The 22,866-nt window shown below is 39.4% G+C and overlaps 1 long non-coding RNA gene across 1 annotated transcript in view; it reads left to right on the top strand.

The window, feature by feature from the left end:
* The window catches only part of LOC122734460, a 213,524-nt gene extending 191,031 nt beyond the window's left edge, over positions 1–22,493 (top strand). The window contains exon 3 of the long non-coding RNA XR_006354065.1: positions 22,161–22,493. This is a non-coding gene — a long non-coding RNA (uncharacterized LOC122734460). The remainder of the gene's footprint in view (positions 1–22,160) is intronic.
* Positions 22,494–22,866: the final 373 nt, after the last annotated feature.

The raw sequence follows: 22,866 nt of genomic DNA, 5'->3' as shown, positions 1-22,866 counted from the left end.
GGCAAACAGAAGGTAAGTGACTTGCCCAGGGTCACCCAGCTGGCAAGGGTCTAAGACTGGATTTGAACACAGGTTTTCTTGACTCCATGCCAGGTGCTGTATCAACTGTGCCACCTAGCTGCTCAGGATAAGATAGTGAAGTCTAGCTCCTAAAAGTAGAGCAGTAGGGAGATAAGGAACCCAAATGATTAGGGTGTATTCAAGTCTGTCTAGACTCCTTCTCTAATGTCTACAGGACTCCAGTTATCTCTTCGTAGGGACTCAGGCAGCCAGTATGTTTTTTAGTATTGTTTTTCTTTGGACTTCTTTATCATCATTTGTTCTGGTGCACTTTTTCTTCTCCTAAAAGGAGCAGGTGTGGGAGAGCTGGTCAGTTCTACTTCTATCTACTTTGTCATCTTGAGAAGAATCTCCTTCAGTGAACTCTTAAAAGACAAATTCGCTTGCTGTAGGGGACACAGGAACACGAGGTCTTATGGAAGTGAGGGTAAGATCTTGAGGCTTCACTAGACTACTGCTAAAGTTCTCATTATAAAAGGAAGGAAAGAGAGGCCAGGGAAGATATCACACCAAGTGTGACTGACTACTGGCCAGAGAAGAGGAAAGAAAGCAAATTATGGGACAGCTTCCCTTGTAACTAATTATTCTTACTAACTACATGCTAATCTCAATTGTTTCTATCCCTCTGAAGAATAGATGCCCCACCCCCCAAGACATTCCCCTTCTTTCCTCAATGAATTTAATGCTTGGCTCACAGTTTGTTTGGTTTTTTTTTTCAACTCTTGCCTTCATACCAGGGAAATTTTTCTTCCTTCCTTCCTCTCTTTCTTTCTTTCCTTCTTTCCATATATTCTTCCATCTATTTTCTATCTATCTATCTATCTATCTATCTATCTATCTATCTATCTATCTATCTATCTATCTATATCTATCTGTCTATCTATTTATCTATCTTCTATCTATTTATTTATTTTTGACTAGGTAAAAGAGGCTTTTCTTTGCCTCATTTCTTACCTAGCCTTAATCATTGAATGGGTGATGCTTCAGGCAAACTGAGACTTGGGAAAGGCTTTAACATCAATCTACCTATCCTCCCTCAAACATCCTAACTTTCCTATTCCTAAACTTATTTATTTCATACAACCTACTCCTCACCCCTCTTCAGCTACACAAAAAGATGGTCATATTCTAGAATTTGCTATCACCCACAAATATACCACTTCTGTGTTTGTGAACTCTGAAATTCCCTTATCTGATCACAATATATTTTCATTCTACCTCTCCCTTTACCTTGTAGTGCGGAAAAACCCTGTTCTTTGTTCACACCATGACTTCTAATCCTTCAACCTTCATTTCTTTCTCAGGTCATCACTCCTACAATAGATATACTATTCTTCCTTTACTCTTTGGTGAACCACTTCAACTTTAACCTGAATTCTTCTCTTTAGTCTCTTGCCCCCTTATCACATCACTGACCTTGCTCTGACTAGTCTTAGCCCTGTATCACTCACACCATCTACTGTCTTAACTCCTACCTATCTTCTGCTGAATGAAAGTAGAGAAGATCACAAAAGTATATTAATTGAGTCCACCACAAATTTATGTTACACAGCTGTTCATAACTTTTATATTCCTCTTCAAAAATCTCATGCTTTTCCTGTTCCCACTTTCTCAAGCTGAGAGTCTTGATTTATATTTTATGGAAAAAAAATTGAAGCCCTTCATGAAGAGCCACCTCTTCTCCCCTCTTCCTTATCTCATATCACTTGGCACAGTCAATGGAGCACTAGGCTTGGAGTCAGGAAGACTTGAATTCAAGTCTATCCTTAGATACTTACTAGCTGTAGAAGTCACTCAACCTCTGCCTCATTTCCTAAAAATGAAGGTAATAGGGGCAGCTAAATGGCGCAGTGGATAGAGCACCGGCCCTGGAGTCAGGAGTACCTGAGTTCAAATCTGGCCTCAGACACTTAACACTTGCTAGCTGTGTGGCCCTGGGCAAGTCACTTAACCCCCATTTCCTGCAAAAAAAAAAAAGGTGAAGGTAATAATAGTACCTATTTCATAGGGTTGAGAATCAAATGACATAATATTTGTAAAAGACAAAAAACTAGTCTCCCTTCCCTTTGCCTGTATATAAAATGACTTGCAAACATTACCCAGATGCCTTTTGCCATTATCTCCTCCATCGCTGTCTCATATCTTTAGGTGGTTCTTCTTGCCAAGGAAAACTACTCTACGTGCACAAGTGATCCTGTTCTATCCTGTCTTCTCCAATAATTGTCCCTTATATCATTCCCTGCTCTCACTTCTGAAATGATAAATCTTTCCCTGTCTACTAGCTGCTCCGCTACTACTTATAAACATGCCCATGTTTCCTCCTTCCTCAAAAACCCCTAACTTGCTCACTAGCTATCATTCCATATCTTTCCTCCCCCTTATGGCTCATTTCCTTTCCTCTAACTCTCTATAGTCTGGCTTCTGGCCTCAATATTTAATCAAAAATACTCCCTCCAAAGCTACTAAAGCTCTCTTAATTGCCAATATGATTGCTTTTCTTCTGTGATCTCTCTACAGCCATTGATACTGTGAATAAGCACCTTCTCTTTGATATTTTTTCTCTCTAGGTTTCCAGGATATCATTCTCTTCTGGTTCTTCTCCTACCTTTCTGGCCTCTCCTCAGTTTTTTTTTAGCCAGATCATCATCCAGATCCTGCTTCCTAGCTATACTGTCCTGGATCCTCTTCTCTTCTTCTATATTATTTCACTTGGTGATCTCTTCAGCTTCCCTGGTTCAATGGTTATTTCTATGTCAAAGTGTCTCAAGCCTTTTTATCCAGGCCTGTCCACTTGCCTATTGGACATCTCAAAATGGATGTTCTGTAGATAATGTGAAATCAGCTTGTTCAAACATAAACTATGTTTCCCCTCATGCCCTCCCCATCTTCCTAACTTCCCTATTACTATTCAAGGTACCTACCAGTTACTCAGGCTAGCAACCTTGGTGTCTTTCTCAGCACCTCCCTCTCTTTCACCCTTCATCTCCGATCTATTGCCAAGTTCTGTTGATTTTACTTTTGTAACTGTATAACTGTGACCTCCTCTTTCCTCTGACACCGCCACCACCCTGGCTCAGGTCCTCATCACCCGAACTATTGCAATAGTCTGCTGGGTCATCTCTCTACCACAAGACTCTTCCTGATTCCAGTCCATCCCCCACTCAGCTGTTAAAGTGATCTTCCTAAAGTGCAGGTCTGACCATGTCATCGAATTCCTGTGGCTTCCCATGACCTCCAGAATCAAATATCAAGTCCTTTGTTTGGTTTTCAAAGGCCTTCATGATCTGTCTTCCCTACCTTTCCAGTCTTCTTAGACCTTACACCTCCTCCACCCCACCCCACGGTCTCTGTGATCTGGCTCCACAGGCTTCCTTATTGTTCCTTGAATAAGACCCTTCATCTTCTTGACTCTAGGCATTTTCATTTGCTATTCACCACCCATTCCTAGAATTCTCTCCCTCTTCATATCTGGCTTCCTTCAAGTACCAGCTAAAATCCCAGCATTTATAAGAAGTCTTTCACCATCCCCCTTAATTTTAGTGCTTTCCCTCTGTTGATTATCTTAACTCTATTTTGTCTATAGCTTGTTTGCATGTTATCTCCCCTACTAGACTGTGAGCAACTTGAAAGGTTAGCCCATCCATTGCCTTTCTTTGTATCCCCAGCACTACACACTTAAGTGCTCAACAAATATTTACTGACTGACTACTTGCTACTTATGCCTCTCTTCTATTAGACATAATCTGTATAGTTATGGGGTGTCTCTGGTAGCAGCTCCCTTTCCCCCATTACTGTTTAACTACTGCCATTTTTTCTATCATTTAGAATCTTGGCTGAACAGTTCACAAAATAGTCTGAGATCCTGGTCAATAGGCAGTCATTGACCTCTCCCGTTACACTCCCTGCTGTTTTAGAAGAGTTATCAGCAGTCTGTCCACCTTGGCTCCGCAGGAATTCTGGCCTGTCGTTCATATTGGCTTCCAACACAACCAGCCACGAAATCTTTTTCTTTTTGTAAGCTGTTGCCTATTACATCCCCAAAGAGAAATGAACTACACAGAGAAGTCAGGCTTCCCAACTCTTACATCTTGAGAAATACAAGTACTGTTTTCATTTCAATTTCTGGTTTTGGGGGATGAAGACTTTTCCCTTCTAATAGTGAGTGAGTAATAATAATAATAATAATACTTATGATAATTTATAAGATTATTTTGCATTTGTATAACATGTTTCCATTTGCAAAGAGCACTTCATATCTTCAAAAGGAGAAAGAGCACTGGTTCTGGAAATAGAGTTCAAATCCTGTCTCTGACACTACCAGAGCAAGTCATTTAACTTCCCTGGACCTCAGTTCCCTCACCTGTCAAATGAGGGGATTGAGCTAGATGACCCTCCAGGTCACTTCCAGCTTCAGAGGTATGATCCTAATTCTCATGACAGCTCTATCCATACCCCCATGCCTCAGTTAGAGAAATTGTTGTTCTATTCATCTTATAGATGAAGAGATTGAGGTTCAGAGTGGCTTTCTCAAGCAAATCCAGGGTGACAATCCAGATCTTCAGGCTCAGTTTAGTGAAAGGAAGGGGAGGGGGTTCTGTGAAATATTTCTGAGGTATCAATGGTCACATTGAAAATTTAACAACTAGCTCTCACTGGCTCCAACTGGCAGCTTTAGAGAGTCTTGCTACTCGATAGTCTTCTTCACTGAGGATAGACTGAGGAGACTGGTTTAAGTTGAAGTAAGAAGTATACAGATTAGATATAAGGAAATTGTTTCTAATCATGAGGATTCCAAAACACAGATATAATTGACTGAGAAAGAGTGTGGGATCTCTTCCCTTACAGACTAGCTTTTTAAACAGTAGATTGTAACTGAATGTGGGGGGAGGGGTCGCAAAAAATTTGGCAACAGTAAAAGGTTATGTATACCTATTTTATATACCTATATACTTGAGGTCACGTAAAAATTTCTCAAGTGAAAAGGGGCCACAAGTGGAAAAAATTTAAGAAGCCCCGGGCTAAAAAACCTAGCATAACTTAGCAATGGTGCTGGAATGAACACATGGAGGGGCAGTTAGATGGTACAGTGATGAGAGCGCTAGCCCTACAGTTGTGTAGACCTGAGTTCAAATCTGACTTCAAACATTTAATAGCTGTGTGACTGGGCAAGACACAACCTCTGTCTGCCTTAACTTTCTCAATTATAAAATGGGGATAATAATAACACCTGCCTCCTAAGGTTGTTATGAAGATCAAGTGAGATAAAGTTTGTAAAGTACCTGGCACATAGAAGATGCTATATAAATGTTAGCTATAATCACACACACACATACATGCATGCATGCATGCATATGTTATTTAATATTGTGTTGTTTTATATTATATATTATACATGTACATATAACATAATTTAATTGTATAATCCATCAAATTATATGTATATAATTATATATTATATTATAGCTAGATCATATTGTAATCATGTTATATGTATAATTATATATCATAAATGACATAATGATAATTATTATTATATTCCTAGAGAATTTTAAGACTCAGCTAAAGAACTGGCATGACTTAGCAAGACTACTGCCTAATTGTACCAGAAGGATCAAAATGTATAGCACAGTGCAAATGAGAACAAGGGATTCCAACCAGAAGACTAGAATCCACCAATGGATTCTAAGACCATAACTGGACTCCTAGCTAGTTCTTTCTGCCATTGCTGCTTCCTCTCTCTGTCATCACATCCCTCCTTGAAATTCCCAGGAGGGAGGGGAGCACAACTGGCAGGGACACCCATTCAGGGGCTTTACAGTTAGTTCCCTGTGTCCTTTCCTTCTTAACACTTTCACTGTCAGCATCTTATGCCCCCTTCCCATCTCAATCCCTATCTTCACCCAACCTTAGTGCTGTGGAGAAATGGAAAGTATATCATCCATATATAAAAAAAGCCCAGAGAGTTCAGTGATAGAAGATGTTAATAAAGGCTCAAGAGGCAGTGTGATACAGAGGAAGATACACTGGAATTGAAGTCAGGAGACCCAGGTTCTGATCCTGGTTCTGCTATTTGCCACCTCTATGACCTCAGTTAAATCTCTCTGCTTCAGTTATATCATCTGCAAAATGAACAGATCAGACCCCTAAGGATCCAGGCTCCATCTGTCTCTAAACTTATGAACTTGCAGTGGCCGCTTGAGTTAGTAGGAAGTGCTGAGTTTTATTCTTTGCTTATATCTGGGGTTCACTTCTTAGTATTTATATATATATATATATATATATGTATGTATGTATGTGTGTATATATGTGTATATATATATACATATATATATTTAAATTCTCAAATGCATAGCACCATGAATGTATAATAACTGTTTGCCTTAAAGCCAAGAAATACCCAAGGCCTAGCCTTCTTGGTGTGGTACATGCAAGATTCATTTGAATCCTCCTTATCCCAGTGTGTGCTTTCCATCTATGTCACTATCTCCCAAGGAGTCTTTGAGAGTTCCAAGAAGTGTTCTGTCTCTCTCTTCATTTGTATTTCCACTTCCTCTCTTCTTCTGGGGAAACTGGATTGGATTATGAAAATTAGCCAGGCTCCACTTCCTTCTAGAAAACAGTGGAAAAGTAAGGTGTGTGTGTGTGTGTGTGTGTGTGTATGTGTGGTGTCTATCTATAGAGGGTAGTGGGGATATGTGTGGTTATTGCTATTGTTTCAATTGTGTCCAACTCTTGTAATCCCATTTGGGGTATTCTTGGTAGAGAAAATAGAGTAGTTTTAGATTTCCTTCTCCAGCTCATTTGACAGATGAGGAAATTGAGGCAAACAGGGTTAAGTGGCTTGCCCAGGGTCACACACCTAGTAAGTGTCTGAGGCCGGATTTGAACCCAGGAAGATGAGTCTTCCTGATTCTAGGCCCAGCTCACTATCTACTGCACCACCTAGCTGCCCATGAGATGGAGGGAAGAGGGAAAAATCCATCTTTTCCTTGTGCTTGAGCCTGTATTCAAGGGAGAAGAGTTTGCACAGAGGAAAAAAAGAGATTTTAATAGTTCCTACTCTCTTGATTTAAAATAGCTTTAATTATTAAGAAATGCATTCTACTTTTCAACTTCCAACCCATTCTGGAATCAGTCTGGGCAAGCCTAATTCCTGTTCCAAGTGACATCCCTACAAATGGCTGAAGGATACTATCATGCCTCACTAAATTTTCTCTTCTCTAGGCTACACATCCCATTTCCTTCAACCCATCCTCATATGTCAAGGTCTCCAGTGCCTTTACTATCCTAGTTTCCCTGGATGTATTCCAGGTTAACAATGTCCTTCTTGAAAAATGATGACCAGAATGTCAGCCAAGGCAATTCACTTCCTTGGTCTCAGTTTCTTCATCTGTAAAATTAGGCAATTGGAGTAGATATCCTCAGAGGTCATCTTTCATTTCTGAATCTGTGATCCTATGAACTACAGAAAATGGCCCTGAGTAAAGACACCTATGTTGAATAAAAATGTATAATATTCCCAATGGGCTCTTTGTTTCAGTTAAATACTAGGTCACTTTTTCACATTCCCAAGGCAGTTTTAAATAGCGGAAGATGAGAACTCCCAATTCCTAAGTTTCTTCCAGTATCTCCCTGTTCATCACACCCTTTCCTCTCTCTAGACTGGAAGAGGATATTCGCTCTCCTTCCCTCCCAACATCCACTTCACGGGGTTTGCTATTTGGCTTCAACTCCTCACAATATGCTTTGTCTTTCTGCTTCCAAGCAAAGAGGCATCTTTGCCTACACCAGGCCAGATGCCAGGTGGCTGCCTGCTAGCTCCCAAAAGCTTTACACATGAATTAATGTAAGTTTTTTTTTCTTTTTCATATTGAGACTTGGCATTCATAGGTTCATACATTCCAACAGAACCCATCCAGACTCCTCTGCTCTGACAGTGGGCCAGGCACCAGGCTTATTTCAGAGAACCACCCAGTCCCATCTGCTAGGACTACTCACCCTCCCTCCTCCTCACAACGAGACTCTCCAAGTTGCTACAGTTGTTGTCCTAGCGTATCTTGCCTCCATGGCATCTACAGACAGGAATGGAGATGATAGAAACCCACCACTTGAATTTCTGGTACATTGCTCCTTTTCTTACATTAAAAAGCTAGCTAAGGGGCAGCTAGGTGGTGCAGTAGATAGAGCACCGGCCCTGGATTCAGGAGTACGTGAGTTCAAATCCGGCCTCAGACATTTAACACTTACTAGCTGTGTGATTCTGGGCAAGTCACTTAACCCCAATTGCCTCAACCAAAAAAAAAAAAAAGCTAGCGCATGTTATGAACAGAGATCAGAGAAAGAGAAGGAAATGGGGAAAGAGGAAAGAAGAAGAAAATAAAAATAATTCTTTTTAAAAGGTTTGTAAAAAAAATGTTTGTGCTAATAATAGATGCACTGGTGGGCAATATTTACATGGTTTGGCTGTGGCAGGAGCCCTCAGTGAGCGGGGAAATGAAGATGACAAGTAAATTGTGAAATCCAAGCTGAGCAAATATATTTGCCTGATCATTTCATCCACATTCTTTTATTAGACTGTATATCCGTCATATCTCCCATATCCCCATTGATGCACATTTCATGCTGCAGTTAATTTTGTAAATGCTGCACTGATATACACGCATTAAATCCATCAACTATAATACCTTAGTTTGGGGACAGGGAGGTAAAGGAACATTTTCAAGGTGGTAAATCAATCCCGGTGTGTGATATATTTTTCCATGTTTGTTTTCTTTTTGTAAGAAGGGTATATCTGCAGAAAGGGCCCAGAATCCTCTGATTCATATATAACCATCTTGGTTACTGTTTTCTGTAGCTTGCCCTTTGGAGTGGATCCAGGGTTAACTGAGGGAAATCACTGGATTTTGTTCTAGTTTCATAATAGAGGGCTTTCTCTATCTCTGCAGATGGGAATTCTGCTGCCACCTTCTCGTTTCAAATTTCCTGATTTTGATTTCCTAAGCACTCTCCTCCCAAAAACTGAATCAGGTTTCTTGAGCCCAGGTGTAGGAATTCATGGTGGGGAGGGAAGCAATTTCCTTCTCCGTTGTTTGGGAGAGAGGATCAGGAAGGAAACTGCTATGGTTTTTCAGTGAAGGCATCTATAGGAAAAGAATGATGAATGAATCTTACTTAGGTTCACAGGTCTAGAGGTGGAAAAAAAATATTTAGGCTAATTCTCTCACTTTACAGATGAGGAAAGTGAGGTCCAGAAAATTATTTGCTGCCTAAGGTCACAAAGGTAGTATTCAGAGGAAGGACTTGAAGCCAGTTTTGCTGATTCCAAAACTGGCGCTCTTTCCACTATATCAGATTGCCTCTATCTTTCAGAAAATAATTTGGAAGCAAACCCTAGACCACAATACCGAGCATCAAAGGAACACAGATAGATTCAGAACTGGAAGGGACCCCCTCCCACCTTTTCTTGAGCACAAATCCAAGATCACTGATTCAAGAGAAGACCTTCTGGATATTAATTATAACAGCAATGGAGTATCAAGAATTCCTGGAGAGAAAGTGACAGAGACCAACATACTCTCAAGTACACAGGAGCTTTAAAGAGGGTAGCCTAGATAAGATGATCCCAGAATCAGTCAGAGAAGGAGAATTTCTTGGGCAGTGCGGGCCTCAGGGTTTGCCTTATGAGGAAGTCTAGGTACAAAAGTTTGAGTATCTGGCCTTCTGTAAATAGAAAGGGAATTTCCTGAGCAGCATGTCTATTGGAAAGGGACCATTTCATACTTAGCTCCTGTTGTCAGAAGGAGCATCAGCAGAGGACTAAAGCTATGGCATGATGGGAGCAAAGGATCTAGACCTTGTCAAATTCGATTACTGTTATTCAGATGTTGTGGTTCAGATGGTAATGGTGGCTGCCACTCCATACCTTTCTGGAAAAAATCCAAACCACAGGGTGATGCCATCAGTTGGGCAAGGGCATGGAATGACTACATGAATCCCTGTGGAAAAGCACTCACTAGAATGTCAGGTTCTATCTAGCAACCCTGATTGTATTTCCCTTTGGGGGAAGTCCAAGCCCTCAGTCTCTGTATTAAAATAGGATTCACTGGAATGTTGCATTATTGACTGCTCAGAAGCCCCAGACTATTTCCTTTTCAAGGGGCCTCCAAACTACAGAGCAGCATGAGTCTAGGCAGATAATTACATGAATACCTGTGTAAAGTGAGACTCCCTGGCATGTAGGGAGGTTATTCCCTACTGGTATACCAAGTCTATTTCTCTTCTGGAGAGAGTTCACACCATGAGTAGCACTGAAACTTTAGGACTTTGGAATAAAATAGGACTCATTAGTGAAAAAGATTTATTATAATGATTGCTTATGAACTCCTTTATGTGTTTTCTGTTTTTGTTTATGGCTCCTGTGAGTCCTTTAAATTTTCTGCATTTCTTTGGAGTGAAAGAAAAGCTATGCTATACTCAGTAAACATATTGTTATCTTTAGTACTTACACATTATCTGTGAGGAACATTCTACCCACTTCTGTGAAGACCTAGAAATGAGTTACATTTTGAGATTTTCTAGGATAAATGCTAGTTGGGGCAAGATGAGTCAAAGATTTCATATATACCATATATGTGCATCATATGTGAATATATACATAGATTACTGTTCAGTATTTTAAAGAAGCATCTTTTAAATACCTATTATGTTCCAGGCACTGTGCTAAGTGTTTTACAAGTCATTCCTCCTTTCTGCTTCAGTGAAACTTTTATATAAATCCAAAGATTAGTACTTTTTTTTTTTTTGCAGGGCAATGAGGGTTAAGTGACTTGCCCAGGGTCACACAGCCAGTAAGTGTCAAATGTCTGAGGCTGGATTTGAACTCAGGTCCTCCTGAATCCAGAGCTAGTGCTTTATCCACTGTGCCACCTAGCTGCTCCCAAGATTAGTACTTTTTAACCACTGATTACATAATGGTTAGAATGTTATCCCTCATATTGAACCCAAATCCACATCCCTGAAACTTTCTCTCATCCCTACTAGTTTCTACCCCTGTAGCCAAGCAGAACAGGTATAAGTCCTCTTCACATGACAATCCATTAACGTGTCATCATGTCTAGTCTAAAGCTTATCTCTTTCAAAGTAAATTTTACTAGTTCCTTCAGTGTATCCATCTAGGTCATTGCATTGAATCTCTCTTGACTCCTGGTTATATTCTATTACACATACTTCAGTTTGCAAATGTTCTAAAAATGTGGCCTCTAGAATTGGACATATTTCAGATGTTATTTGATCCAGGGTAGAGTCCGGGGGAACTATAACCTATCTTGCTCTGAACAAAAATTCATATGAATTTGTTGTTGTTGTTGTTGCCATGTCACACTGTTGATTTATATTGAGCTTGTGCTCCATTAAAATTTCCAGATCTTTTCATATTCATGCTATCTAATAGCATCTCCCTCATCCATTTGATTTTTTAAAAAGTTAAGTGGAGGATATAAATGTTCAATTTAATCATTAGATTTAGCCAGAGGCAGGCTAATAAATAAACGTTTAACAATTACCTCTCCAAAAATGTAAGCACAACATACTTTAAGCTAAATTTCCATTATTAATTTTTTCCATCACTTTCTTAAGTCTAGACAACCAATAAAATAGTAAACCAAGCACCCATCTGTAGCATCTGTCCATTTCTAAGCCGCAAATGCACACTGAAAATTTAACAGTTGGCTCTCACAAGCCAGTATGAGTGGGACCACACCCCTGGATTTGGGTCAGCATTCCAGCCTGTACTCATCTTTATGGATCCTATTCTTCCATTCAGTGTATTAGCTATCCCTCTCAGCTTCATGTTTATTCATTCAGCATCTCTCTACTGCAACATCATTAACTTTCTACAACATATGTAAAATTAACTGTAAAGCGCTTTAAAAATATAAGCTGTTATGACCTTCCCAGCCAAATTATAAACTCCCTGAAGGAAAAGACTGTGTCTTATACCCATATAACATCTAACATCATGCATGTCCATGGCACATGGATGTTCAATGAATATGTATTAACTGATTAACTAATAGAACTTGGGATATCTGGGGCCACTGGGACAAAATCTAATGAGAAGAAATTTAATAGAGATGTCAGGTCATACACTTGGGTTAAAAAAAAAACAATGAATTCACAAGTACAAGGTAAGGGAGGAAAATTTAAATAGCAGTTTGTCTGAAAATGATCTGGTGGGTTCAGTGGACTATGAACATAATAGGAATGAGTAATACCATATATAGTAGTTAAAATAGCTAATGGGATCAAAGATGCTGTAAAAGAAGCATTGTGACAGTCCCACTGTTATCTGGTTGGCCTCCATCTGAAGTTTCGCACTTAGTCTTAGGTGACACAATTTTAGAAAGACATTGATAAATTTCAGAGTACCCAGAGGAAGGTTCCCAGAGTGGTCAATGGTCTCAGCATCATGCTGTATTTAGATCAATTGGAGGAACTGGGAGATTTATGTTAAAGAGAATACTTAGGGTGAACATGAGAACTGTTTTCAAGTACTTGAAGGACTGTTGCATGAAAAGACTTATTCTGCTTGACCTAACAGTTCAGGTCAGGATGAGAAGTTGGAAATCATTGAATTTAGGTTTAATATAAGGAAAAACTTTCCAAACAATTTAAACTACCCCCAAATTGGAATGGGTAGTCTAAGAATACAGTGAGTCTTCCGGATAGCTAGGTTGCTCAGTGGATAGAGCACTGGCCCTGGAGTCAGGAGGACCTCAGTTCAAATCCAGCTTCAGACACTTACTAGCTGTGTGACACTGGGCAAGTCAATTACCTCAAAAAATATAGTGAGTTATCCCTTCCTAGAGCTCTTTTTCAGGTATATTGGGTGAGTGGGGAATTGTGTGGGATAGACTCTATGGCCTCCAGAGTCCCTTCTGTATGGGATGCTACGTGAGTGATTCAGGAATTATAATTCCACTGCTGAGGAGAAAGTGTTTCTGACTTCATTTCAGTAAAAAAGTCAAGATACATTAGGTGAATAGATCACTTAAACATGGAATTGTGAACTGCACTACATACATACACATACACACTCACACATATATGATACATAACAAATTCCATTCTACAAATATCCATTACACATCTACTGTGTATTGTACTATGTCCTGGAGAAGATTCAAAGTTTAGATAAGACTCACTCATACCAGAAACTAAGCAGTCACATCTCAAGGCTTTATACTTATGCCAAAGTGGCTGTTACTACACAAAGCATTTTGAACATCTTCTTTGGACTCATGGGATATTCTTAGGGACTCATGGATTTTCTTTTGATTAGTCTCAGTGATGATACACCTTAAACTTTGGTGAACAGACCCGATTTTTGGAAGCAGACAAAGTTGTTAACGGGCAACTAGATAGCACGGTGGATAAGGTGCCAAGCCTGGAGTCAAAAGGACTTGTCTTCCTGAGTTCAAATCTGGCTTCAGACACTTACTAGCTGTGTAGTCCTGGGCAAGTCACTTAGCCCTGTTTGCCTCAGTTTCCTCATCTGTAAAATGAGCTGGAAAAGGAAATGGCAAACTGCTCCAGTATCTCTGCCAAGAAAACCCCAAATGGGGTCACAAAGAGTTGGACACAAATGAACCAACCAACAAAACAACCAAGCAACAAAAATGTTAAAAGCTGTATTGAATTTTAAAACATAAAAAAATTCTTAGCTCACCAGCCACACCAAAACAGACAGTGTCCCTAGATTTGACCCTGGGAGGTAAGCAAGGATTCTTGTTTATCAACCCCTGAACAAGAGAATTGTAATGGATGAGAACATGTTTTATTCAAACTCAAAGCAACACTCTCCCCTAACTTGTTACTATAAATGTGTCACTATAAACACCCCTTAAAGGGTGTAAATAATAAGTAAGAGTATGATTTCCTGGATTGGATCTTGCTCTGACTACACTTCCAAAAAGGAGTTCCAAAAATATTTTGAGTAATGACAGCACAGCTAGAATAGATCTCAATATACACTGAATGTGTGTCCCCTCAAGATCTCTCACCTTGAGTAGAGATGACACTTCTTTGACTTTATGAGGACCAGTGTGTTTGTTTAAAGTAAAATACCCGTGTGTTTGAAATTCATAGTTTTCCAGTGTTTTGATGACACCTACCTATGATGTCATCATCAATTAGAAACAGCTGGACTACAGGGATGGCCTTGCAGTTTCTAGGGTGCTTTTGATGGCAGTGGCAGAATTATTCATGTCTAAACCCTGACTTGGTAACATTTGCCTATAATTTGGTTTTTGCATTTTCCAAGTAAGTGAGATAATCAAGGTCCTGAGCAGATTAGTTTTTCTCTACTTCACGCCCTTCACTGTGGAAGGCACTGTATTCTCTTAGAATAGCTGTTCACTGGTGTGTTCTAGCTTCACGATGGCTTGCATTTCGACATCGGATGAAGTGACACATTCACATGCTAAATATAGTTCTGCAACGTCCCTTGGCATGACAGATGTTACATAAACACAAGACACTTGGAATAAATAGCAGTAGTCAAGTGCAGCCTGCTTGCTTCCCTTCCAATTGAAAAAAAAAAATGCTGAGTTAGAATAACAGCTCAGGGAGATTAGCTGAATTAAAAAAAAAAAAAACACCACCATCTCAGATTATAGAAAGGGATGATACTGTAAATCATCCACACAAGCAATTCAGTGAATATAAACATAAACAATTGTGGTAGAGTGGAAAGAACACTGACACTCTAGATTTCAGTGGATCCGAGTCAATCCCACCACTGATACTTAAAGCCCGGGGGACTTGGAGATATTTACTTAGACCTCAGTTTTCTCATCTATTGAAATGAAACCGTTGGACTAGAGATCCTCTGAGATCCCTTCTGGCTCTGGATCAATTCTCCCTACCTGCACAAGATTAAATGCTCCAAAGAACAACTGAGGATTCACTTAGTGTGCTATGGAATAATCTATGGAATTTTCTGACTTTGGAGGGGAGAGAAACAATCCCTAAAAACTCCAGCTAGAGGGTGATAGTTCTACCAGCCTGTTTTCTTATGTAAAATGCTGATTTTAATCCAAACTTGTGATTTCATTGGCATAAGGAATGACCTGAAAGGAAATTCTCTCTACCACTGCAAATCAACAACTTCTCTGCACTTTATAATTTTAAGGAATTGCCTGGCACACTGAGGCCAGCTAAGTAGCTCCATAATGCATAGAGTGCTGGACCTGGAATCAGGAAGATTCATCTTCCTGAGTTCAAATCTGGCCTCAGACACTTACTAGCTGTGTGACCCTGGACAAGTCATTTAATTCTATTTGCCTCATTTTCTTCTTCTGTAATATGAGCTAGAGAAAGGAGCGGCAAGCCACTCTAATATCTTTGCCAAGAAAACCCCAAATGGGGTTCAATCATTTCAACTGAAATGATTGAACAAACAACAAGGACACTGAAAAAATTATTTGCTCAGGGTCATGTGGCCAATTTGTAATGGAGTCTGGATTTGAACCCTGAGGATGCCAACTCTCTATCTACTCCAGTCTAGTCCAAGTTGTCACAAAACTCCTGAGTGCTGCCTGAACCAGATTAAAATGCACTTGGAAAATGTTAACAAGATAAACCTAAGTACAATACAACACAGATGATATTTCTCTGTGGTTTTCTAATAGGCTGGCCAGGGATCCATTTCTACTTGAGTCTGAAGCCATTGCATTACAATATGCTACCTTTGTTAACATAGAATATATAAAGGAAATGCAGGATTAGGTGGAGGGTACCTAGTATGTTGTTCTGTAGCCAGCCTTGGACCAGCTGGTAAGGGCCAATAGTTAAATTTTCATTGTGAACATTTACGCCTCAGAAATGGGCAAATGGTACAAGTTGGGGCTTGATTTATTGTTTTGTTGCTCTCCCTTCTTTACTCCACATCCTGACCTCCCTGACTTCCTTTACATCCCCACTAAAATCCCCTTTTTTTACAGGAAGCCTTCTTCAACCCCTTTTAATTCCAGCGTTTTCCCTCTTTTATTTATTTTTTTATTCTGTATATAGCTTACATTGAATGTTTGTCTACATGTTGTCTCCCCCATTAGATTGCAGTCTCCTTGAGGACAGAGACTACCTTTTGCCTCTTTTTGTATCCCCAGCACTTTACGTGGTGACTGGAATATAGTGGGCATTCAATAAATGGTTATTGGGGCAGCTAGGTGGCGAAGTGGATAAAGCACCACTGGCCCTGGATTCAGGACCTGAGTTCAAATCCAGCCTCAGACACTTGACACTTACCAGCTGTGTGACCCTGGGCAAGTCACTTAACCCCTAATGACCCTCAAAATAAATGGTTACTGACTGGCTGACTGTTAATTGTCTAGACTTAAGAAAATGATGGGGAAAATGTTAACAATGACATATTAAGTCCAAATCCGGCCTTAGAGACTTGACACTTACTAGCTGTGTGACCCTGGGCAAGTCACTTAACCCTCATTGCCCTGGAAAAAAAACAAACAAAAACCAATGATATGTTAAACTTAAAAGTGTGTCATCGTCCCACTCCCCGCCCTGCCCAAAGTTGTTTATTAAACATTTATCAGCACATCCCTGCTGAGGAGGTAGGGTCCCTTGTATAAAAATCTATATAAGAATGTGTGTAAGACATGGGATGAAAAAGTGTGGATGAGCTGTAATCTGCACCACTGGAAGCATCCAAGTAAGGAGATCCTGGTTCTAGAGCTAGAAGGGACCCCAGAAGCCTTTTGGTCCCAACCTCTCCTTTTATGAAAGAGGAAATTGAGATCCAAGGCAACCGAATGATTTCCACCAAGGTCACACAGGTGGGATTTGAACTCATGCCTGCTGATTCCAGAGTGCTCTTTCCACTGTACTATGCACCAATTTATCAATACATCAAAATGTAACTGGAGAAGGAGGTAGGTCAAGTCATATAATAAGGATGAAAGCCAGTAGTCAGACAGCTTGAGTGCTATGCCCTGCTACCATCAGGCTATCAAAAGAACAAAAAGGAGGCCTTGCGGTTTACTCAATTGATCTTCTATGAAGAGCATATCAGGCAACATAGATGAAAATTGCAGAGGTTAGGAAGGTGGATCCGTGTTCTGATATATACAGTGTGGGGAGTGCCCACCAAGATGAAATCACTGAGAAATCAAAGCACCTACACTTTGTGGGGGATAGTCTGATCCCAGAGCTATAAAGAGGATTTTTAAATTGGTGAAATGAGGATAAAGTAGACCAGGCTAGAGCCACTTCTAAGGTATGCGAATTAGGGCCAATGCTCTGCTTCCCACTATGTTGGAGCAGGGGAGGGAGGTGTATGCGTGCCAGTTATGGGTTAATGTTTTTCCTTTTCTTTTTTGGTCTATTTTACATGCTTCAAACTGAATCTTAATCTGTATGAGTATCATGACCAAGCTTGGCCCCTGGAAAAGATTTTTAAAAAATACTTCCTCCTTTCCCTGCAGAAGTCTAGAATTAGCAGTATGAGATATTACATGCATTGTCAGATGTAGTCAATGTCTTGGCTGATTTTGCTGAACTGGGTTTTTTTTCCCTCTTTTAAAATTTTTGTATGAGAAAAGGTCTACTGTGTAGAGAAGTAGAAGGGTCATATATTTAAAAAAGAATGTGATGTAAAATTTTTTTAAAAATCAATTTATGGGGCAGCTAGGTAGCACAATGGATAGAACACCAGACCTGGAGTCAGGAGAACCCTAGTTCAAATCTGGCCTCAGACACTTGACACTAACTGTGTGATCCTGGGCAAGCCATTTAACCCCCAGTTGCCTCCCCCCCCCCAAAAAAAGGTGAAAAATTAATTTTAAATTAAAAATAAATCGGAATACAATTTCAGCATTATACAAAGATCATGTGTCTGTTTGTCAAGGTCTAACATTTTCCCAGGAAAACTAACTTTAAAAAATTCACCAAAAAAATAATTGTTTTTACCTGGTACTTTTGATTGAGAATTTATTCTCAGCTTTCCAACTCCTAATTTTTCACAGAGACTTGTCAATTTATTCTGAGGATTTCATTTTACATTATACTCAGGACTGAGAAAGCCTAGCTAATTTGGAGGGATTTTTCTGGACTGCATTTCCCAAGGGAACATAGGTAAGCCTGATAGGTGAGAACTGTGATATGTGGGGAGTATTCTACAAAATAGGAGCTTTAAAAACCATGGTCAAAATACATTTTTGGACATAGCTAATGTGGAAATTTGCTTTTGCCGTACTGTGCATATTTGTTCCCGTGGTTTTACTTTGCTTTTGCTTTTTAAATTGTTCAATGAGGAGGTGAGGGAGGAGGTAGAGCTAATAAATGCTTACAGACATGGCAGCAGAGGAAACTGTGGAACTCTAATAGTAGTAGTGAGGTCATATAGTTCAGCAATAGTATCTCCCCCATGCCCCTACCTCTCCCTACCCTGGGACTTAATGCTGAACTAGAGACAAAGCCGAGTGTCATCCATCTTCCAGTCTCCTGCCAGAGACTTCTGGGAAAGAAATTCCAGGAAGCAGATGACTCTACACTCTAAAGTTTACCAGTGGGCCTATGAGTCTAATGTGATCCTTCTAACATATGGAAGAATCAGAGGGATTAAAAGGGAATTTGATTATGCCTCCCTGGAAATTTAGAAAATTGAACCCCTTTGGATATGGATGCAGAGAATGCCTTATTTTGTTATTTCTTTCCTTATTATTTCTTTGTAATTTTGTTTGCATGCTGTCTCCCCAATTAGACTGTTTTAAAAAAACATTATTTTATTTTAGTTTTTAGTTTTAGTTTTGAATTATCTCTCTCTCCCACACCTCCCCCCACCCATTGAGAAAGCAAAAAATATCATGCCTATTGTACATAGGAAGTCATGCAAAATGCATTTCCACTCCTCCATTAGATTATATAAGAGCCTGTCTTTTGCTTCTTTTTGTATCCCTAGTGCTTGTCAGTGTCAAGCGTAGTGGGTGCTTGACAAATGTTTATTTGTTATTTGATTTGCATTATCTCACATTTTAATTAAATGCCTTTGCAAGAGATAGGGGGCTCAGGCCATGAGCTGAATAGTTGATTAGCCAAAACAGTACTTATGTACCTACACATAGTAATAAGGAGGCCTTGGGGTTATTGGACTGATCCTCATAGTAGTAGTTGCTACATCACAGTACAATAGAATATTTACTATGATATACATGTAAGGCATAGTGGTCCTCACAAATTACATGACACTGTAATGTTCCTCTCATACCATATCCTCTCTGGAGTGCACTAGTAGAAGAGGAGATAAAATAAAAAGTTCTTGGCTGGGGTGGATTTTTATGATAATGGAATTGACTGGGAATGAAGGCAAGGCTTGGAATCGAAATATGTTTGTAGATGGATTTCTAACATTTACAACTGTGGAGACTTAAACTTGTTGAGAAATAGCAGCATCATTTTTTCCCATTTGGTCATAATTTTTATTTTGAAAAAGGAACATTTTCCTATGTCTTATTAAATAAAACTTTTGTTTGTTTTTAGTGAGGCAATTGGGGTTAAGTGACTTGCCCAGGGTCACACAGCTAAGTGTTAAGTGTCTGAGGCCAGATTTGAACTCCGGTCCTCCTGACTCCAGGGCCAGTGCTCTATCCACTGCACCATCTAGCTGCCCCTCTGTTTGTTTTCAAGAAAGATCTATAATGACTCAAAGTGATGGGGTAAGAGGAGGCAATGACATTACAATAAATACAAGGTTTTATATGTAATTCTTTCTACCCTCATTCTCACCAAAGTAAAGCAGACAGTTGTTTCTCTTCTTCCAGATCTATGGCCACAATCTTTCACTACCTTTATTTTAATATCTCACAAATATTAAAATATTGTGGAGGGAGTAAGGTAGGGGAACTCATAACTTCAAGAGATGATTGAAGTAGCAGCAGCAGCAGCAGAGGAAGAGGAAGAAGAAGGAGGAGGAGGAGGAATAGGAGGAGGAGGAGGAAGAGGAGGGGGAAGAGGAGGAAGAAGATGATGATGAAGAAAAAATTCTTTCTTGAGGAATCACTATGAATATAGTAGGAATTGCCCACACAATGAATTTAAAGAGAGGATGGGGGCAGCTAGGTGACACTGGCCCTGGATTCAGGAGGACTTGAGTTCAAACATGGCCTTAGACACTTGACACTAAACTGTGTGACCCTGGGCAAGTCACTTAACCCTCACTGCCCCAAAAGAAAGGAAGGAAGGAAGAAAGCACAGATGGCTAGGGACCAAATTGCCTGAGGGAAATGGTACAGTGTTCTTAATGATGTCAAGCTTCTTTCTGAATTAAAAGCCCATCCACTTTTTAAAACACCAGTATTCTTCTTGTGATGCTATATGGCTACAAGTCATGAAATACCACTATTTAGTTATTGCCAAAGAATTAAGGCAAGTATTCTCCAAAGGGCAATGGAGGGGCTTCTGGTGGAAAGGAGGAGGCTCTGACACATGACTGACCAATAACTGATAAAATAATGGGCTCCCAGATCAGCTGAAATAATCAGTTCAGTGGAGAACCTTGTGAAAAAACTATAGTATATCCATTAAAACTTTTTTTCTGTCCAACCTAAAAGTATTTGGAAAAAACAAAACAAAACTATAGGCTCAGAAGAAAAAGAAGCTCACTAATTTAGTTACTGTGTAATTTTAAGTGATTCGATGTAAAGTGATTTTCATCCAAAGTTGACTTCAAAGGGCCAGAAATTAAACATATAAGAGAGGAAAAAATCATAACTAAAAAGAGGATGTTATGCAGATTCAGGTAAGGCCTGCTGGTTCAAGGAAGTTTAGAGCAATGGGAACTTTGTCTCTACTGAGACTACGCCATGGATAGATCAGGTCTACTCCCCCCCAGGTCCTATTAGCATACTTACCTGCCTCCATTTTGGAAATTGCAGCTAGAACCATTTGTTAGGGGCTAATGTTAGAAACTAGAACAATGAAAAGAGAAGGGATAGTATTACTACCCCTGGAAACTGGTCCTAGGTAGGGGACTGATCCTCTATATCTTTATAGTTATATATACTTTGTAGTTGCACCTAGTATGCAATAGTCCTAATTCTGCTGAGAGGAGGGTAGATAGAGGAGGCAAATGAGAATAATGTCTGTTTAGGCTCTATTCGAGCCAGACCTTCTTGCATGTCCCTACAGCAATCTTACATTTTTTAATAGTAGAGTTGTTGACACATTTGTAGATTCAAGCATTATTAGAGAGTGGTTCGAGCCAGAAAGGGCTGGGATGAGTCAAAAGATCGCCAGAGCATACTGGAATTCATTCTCCTGCCATGTGGTACAGAAGTTCTGGTTAAAACTATCCTAGACGGGGGCAGCTAGGTGGCACAGTGGATAAAGCACCGGCCCTGGATTCAGGAGGACCTGAGTTCAAATTCAGCCTCAGACACTTGACACTTACTAGCTGTGTGACCCTGGGCAAGCCACTTAACCCCCATTGCCTCGCAAAAAAAACCAAAACAAACAAACAAACAAACAAAAACTATCCCAGACAATACTTGGAAAGGAATAGTCTTAAGCAACAGAAATTTCCTGATCCTGAAGGTGGGATTAAAAAGGAAATAAAATCAAAGTGCTAGAAGCAAAGGGGTTGCCCATCAATTGGGGAATGATTGAACAAACTGTGGTATATGAATGGAATGGAATATCATTACAAAGATGACTGCAGAGAATCCTGGGTATTATGGTACAGAACCAGGAGAACCATTAATATAAGGACAACAATATTATAAAGAAATTGGGGGACAGTCACCAAGGTGATCTGTTCCCTGGCCATGTTTCTCTCTCCTAATAAATCTCTTTTTATTTTACAAAAAAAAAAAAAAGAAAGAAATTGAACTTGGGAAGATTTAAGATTTATGATCAATGCAATGTCTCCAGAGGAATTGTGGTAAAACATCTTACCCATTTTCAAAAAGACGTAATGAACTTATGGTGTAAAAATGAAACATATATTTTTATATATGGCCACTCAGTGGATTCATTTTGCTTGATTATACTGATTTGTTACAAGGACTTTTTTCTTTCTCTCCATTTTCTAGTTGGGAAGGAACTAGAAGGAGGATGGTTAGCAATACTACAGTCAAAAAAAACAAAAGGAGGACCACTGAAATGTGAAAAAAAAAATCCACAGAAGAGAACAGAAGGAGATTCAGAAGGAAGCACAGAAAAGCAAGACAGTTTTGAAAACGTGTGGAACTTATTATATACTTATGAAATACAGTTTCAAGGTTTTGTATACAATTTCTTTTTGTGTTTTGCTGGATATATGGGATGCTCTTTTTTTGGTGTTTAAATTCAAAGTAAAAAGAAAAAAAACTATTCCAGATGGAATAAAGTTTTAATTGGAGGGCATCTCACTAGTCGAAATAAGATATTTTAATCAATGCTGTTTGAAAGTCAAATTAAAATATAAGGAAATACAGAAGTCAAAGCTAAAGATGAATGTTAATTTCTTGTTTCACATATTCTAGATAAAAGGTTTTATTAAAGAAAATTGATAGTTGAATTTCAATATAATTGTTTTCCTTTACAATCCTATGTATTTCATTTTATGCATTTAAAAATATTATTCTGAAACAAGTTCCAGAGGTTTCATCCAACTGCCAAAAGGGTTCATAATACAAAAAGGTGAATAATTCCTTCTCTATCTGTTAAACCCCACTCCAAATCCACATTTTATCAACTGACCTTGGGATCTACAGGCCATGTCTGCAAAACACAAGCTCCTTTGAGTGGGGTTTCAAG

Source organism: Dromiciops gliroides, chromosome 1, assembly GCF_019393635.1.
Source record: "Dromiciops gliroides isolate mDroGli1 chromosome 1, mDroGli1.pri, whole genome shotgun sequence".
Classification (NCBI taxonomy): domain Eukaryota; kingdom Metazoa; phylum Chordata; class Mammalia; order Microbiotheria; family Microbiotheriidae; genus Dromiciops; species Dromiciops gliroides.
Note: the sequence above shows the minus strand (reverse complement) of the source record. Positions and strands in the feature narration are given on the sequence as shown.